Source organism: Lygodium microphyllum, chromosome 1 (genome assembly GCF_053477565.2).
Source record: "Lygodium microphyllum isolate KBCC chromosome 1, Lygodium_microphyllum_v1.1.10, whole genome shotgun sequence".
NCBI lineage: Eukaryota > Viridiplantae > Streptophyta > Polypodiopsida > Schizaeales > Lygodiaceae > Lygodium > Lygodium microphyllum.
The window spans coordinates 5,111,624-5,116,219 of record NC_141135.1 but is presented as its reverse complement, the minus strand read 5'-3'; positions in this window follow the sequence as shown (position 1 = coordinate 5,116,219).

Here is a 4,596-nt window from a genome sequence, read left to right as displayed (position 1 = left end):
AAGTCTTCTTAAGCACAATATTGTACCTCCAAAGTCTCGTGTAGAGATAGAAGAGGTTAATGTCATGTAGGCCACTAATTCAGATGATGGTTACATACTTGCATCTTTTGCATGTGATGCTTTACAGACTTCAAAGATACATTCCATATATGTACAATGTTAGATCTTGGATTCGGGTCGTCCTTTCATGTGACACCCTGTAGAGATTGGTTTCATACCTATCGTACCATGTTTGGTTCTGTGTATCTTGATGATGACAGGTCTCTTAACATTATGGACTTTGGAGATGTTAGGTTGTAGTTTCCATCTAGCAGCTCTTTTGTTTTACATGATGTATGCCATGTACCTGGGTTGACATGTAGCCTTATGTTAGCTGGATAGCTTGATGATGCAGGGTATTTTGTGTCTTTTGGAGACTCAGCATGGAATTTTACTTGTGGTAGGCTTATACTTGCAAGAGGTGGCAAGTCTGGCAGCCTCTATCCCTTACTTGTATCTAGAGCTACATTGGATCATGTGTTGTCTGTGGGTTTTATTCCCCATGTATCCCTTTGGCATGCTTGTTTGGGGCATATGTCTCTTAAAGGAATGAAAATGCTCCGTAATTTGCAGTATCTTTCGCCTTTTAACTCTTTGCATTTTGATTCTTATGATCATTGTTTGTATGGCAGGCATACTAGAAATACTCATAAAAATTCTGGTAAGAAATGCATGGGTGAGCCCTTGGCTCTTGTGCACTCAGATGTATGTGGACCCATGCCCTGTCAGTCACTTAGTGGGGAAAAGTACTTTGTTACTTTCATAGATGATTACTCACGTAAGGTTTGGGATTATCCCATAAAGAGAAAATCTGATGTCTTAGACACATTTTAGAGTTGGCTTGTATTGGTTGAAAACCAGTCTAGAAAAAGGATAAAATGCCTAAGATCAAATAATGGGGGTGAGTATGTATCACGTGCTTTTGAGCAGTTTTGTGATGAATAGAGTATTAAGTGTCAGCCGCCCCTTACATCCCACCCCAGAAATGGTATGGTTGAACGCATGAATAGGACCATTTAGGAAAGGGTCCATAGCATGCTTAGCCAGGTTGGCTTACCGCAATACTTTTGGGCTGAGGCAGTTACTACTGCAGTGCATCTCATTAACAAGTGGCCTAGCAGTGGCATTGACTTTCAGGTTGCAGAGGAGGTGTAAGCGGGAAAACCCTCCTCTTATGATCATTTGCGTGTCTTTGGCTATGAGGCATTCTGCCATGTGCCCAAGGACAAACGCAATAAGTTGGATCCTAAAAGTGTCAAATGTATTTTCATTGGCTATGGAGATGTAGGAGAGATGGATTACCATCTATGGGATCTACAGGCATGGAAAGTGATCCGCAACCATGATGTCATCTTTCATGAGGATAAAATGCATATGTAGCCTAAGAAAGTGGTTGAAGTATACAAAGTTATCTTTCAGGAGGAGCCACCTGCTCCTGTTGAGCCCACTCCACGGCCAGCTAGACAACGTGCAGCATCACCTGACGCTCATGGCCTAGATGTTTGACATGTTGATGTTAGACAGGATGTTGGTCAAGCAACAGAGCCTGGGTTGAGGCATTCTACTGGAATCCTCATCAAAGATAAGGGTCCGAAAGAAGAAAAATCTTCCCTTCTTGGCATCATAAAGGCAATACCCTTTTAACACCGTGGGGTTCCCCATAACTGACAAAGATCGCCTTAACAACGTGATCTTGCAATTTATAACAACTGTCTTCGGGAATAAAAGAATAGACGAGTGACCCGAACACATAGTGCTGCTAGTAGTCGGGTAAGGTCCCAAAGCATTTTGTGTAGGGAATTGTGCCAATGCTAGTAGATAGAACTTTGTTTTGTAAATAGCATGCTCTAGACACTACTTCTTCCCAATAGGATGAAGGGAGACCTGCTACCTTTAGCATACTGCGAGTCGCATCCATTAAATTACGATTATGGCACTCGAATATGCCATTTTGCTGAGGATTACCAAGAATGGTAAAGCATTGGGAAATGCCATTATTTGATAGTAAGAGCGGAAAAGATGAGAGGTATACTCCCCCCCCCATTGTCAAATTCAAGAGTTTTAATTTTATACTGATTTTGATTTTCAACTAGGCAGTCAATGGATTGAAAAGCTTGTATAACTAATTTAGATGTTTTATTTTTTAGAAAGAAAACTATAGTAAAGCGTGTATAATCATCAATAAATGTGATAAATACTCATTGTGAGTAAGAGATTTAACTAGCATGGGACCACACAAATCAGTGTGTATAATTTGTAATGGATAAGAGGTAGGATGGCGATTTTTAGGATATTTAGTATTGGTCAATTTTTCAAAAATACAGCCCTCACAAAGTGAGAGATGACTTTGAGGAGGCAGATTATAATTGAGAGTGAGGTGAGATTTGAAAATTCGGATCATGGACTTGTGGTTTAAATGGCCAAGACGGTAATGCCATGAGAGAGTCTTATAAGCAACAATATTAGTACTAGTGGCTACATGGATAGAGTGAGTGGGTGTGACAGTGCATCCAAGAAAATAGAGACACCCATACTTAGGGCAAGTGACCACATAGGTACGACCAAAAGGGAGATGTGATGGATAGTACAATGATCATGATGAAACTCAACAAACATAGAAGGATTAGTAATTTTACTAACTGAAATAATATTTTTAGCTAGTTGAGGGACATAGTAGACATGATCAATTGAAACGGTGTTGCCATCTAAGAGTTCAATATGAGTGGTACCAACTCCTATAGCTTTCTGAATACCATTGGCTACAAATCTAATATCAAATAGAGTAGACAAGGGGTAGTAGTGGCGAAGCCAATCTTGACGAGAGGTTAGATGACATGTAGCACTAGTGTCAAGAATCCATGTAGAGGATATGTTTAGTAATGGGGCATGAAAGGTCATGAAAGCCAAAAAGGCATCTTCCATAGAAGATGCGTCTGATGAGTAGGAATTATCATCAATCTCATCATAAGAGACATCATGACCCTCACAATCAAAAGCATAGCTAACTTGGTTGTGCCAAAAAAAAAAAACCTTTGTTATGTTTATTATGGCAACAATCACGAGAAACATGACCCATTTGATTAGAGATATGGCAATGAGGCTTAGTTAGTCAAAAATTTTTGGGCATTGGGGTTGATTTAGAGGGTTTATTAAGAGTTGAGGTTGGATGATGACGATTAGAAAAAGAGGGATGGGGATAAAAAGAACGGGGCCATGGTTTAGCATACATGGCAAGAGTAGTAGAGGTAGATGAAGAGTGCATTGTGGATTCTTGTAGAATCGCCAGGATTAGTAGGGGTAAGGTAAAATTTTCCTGATTGGTTTTGGTTGTGATAAATGCTTGCTAGGAGGAAGGAAGTGAGGCCAATAGGCAGATGGCGGGCAAAATGAGGCTTGAAATTGTAAGGTCATCTAGTGCAATCCTCCAAGTTTGCAAAAATTGTGGAACATCATCAGTATCAGTCTTGTTAATTTTCATTAATTTCTTGAGATTAGAAACTTTGCGCTGATAAGTTTGTTTTAAATGTGACCATATAGCAGATGTTGTAGTCAAAGTTCTGAAAGTCTGTTTTTATTTGTCATCCATATGCAAGAAAAGTTTGAGATGAGCAGTGAGATCCTTCACCTTCCAATTAGTTGCGCCTTGGGCATTCGCCAAGTTGGTAGGATCTGGCATCGAGAGAGTTCCATCAACAATGGTAAGCAAGTCAAGTTTCTGTAGTAATAATTCCGTGGTCATCTTCCATGGTTAGTAGTTGGTGTCGATTAATCTGTCGACCTTATAGGTGCGTGAAGCAGCAGCAGCTTGAGCCATCGTGACAACAATCTGGATTAAAGTCAAGATGCTCACACAATAAATTGAAATTTATGGCATGAAGTGGCTCCTTAGACCTTTCCAGATACCATGTAGAAATCTGAGAACAGAGTATAACACAGGGAGATCGCTGCTCACACAACATACGCAGAGTATATTAGAAAGACAATTGACAACTATTATTCAATATGTCTCATTATATTGATCCGGGTTTTTTAAAAACCGGATTTCTACCACAAAATTTGGCCAAAACCCCTATCAAGATCCTTACCCATAGCTTAAACCCTACATTTAATCACTTTGGATTTACTCTTCAAGCACTAGGTATACTACATTGCTTCTCGGTTATTATAACTCTAGCAAATGGGGGGAACAAGTTCTTAGGAGGGATTTCAATGTAAAGGGTAAAAGGGATGGGTTATCTTAGTGAAGGTACACATGGGGTTGAGTGAGTACATAGATTTTTTCAAAGGACTAGCCTCCAACTACACGTGGGTTCTACCTATATCACCAAGATTTGGGATCTATCACCATCATTAAAGGACACCTCACCCTTGTACACAAGTCAATGTCTACATAATGATGAGTCCCTACACTTGCTGGCTTTTGCCTCCCCTACATGATAACATGGCTCGGAAGACTAGCTCATAGGCAGCCTAATCAAGTTAAAGCTTGAGACTTTACATCTTGGCAAGGGTTTTACAAATCAAATCCACTAAGGGAAACATATTCCTTAAAACAGT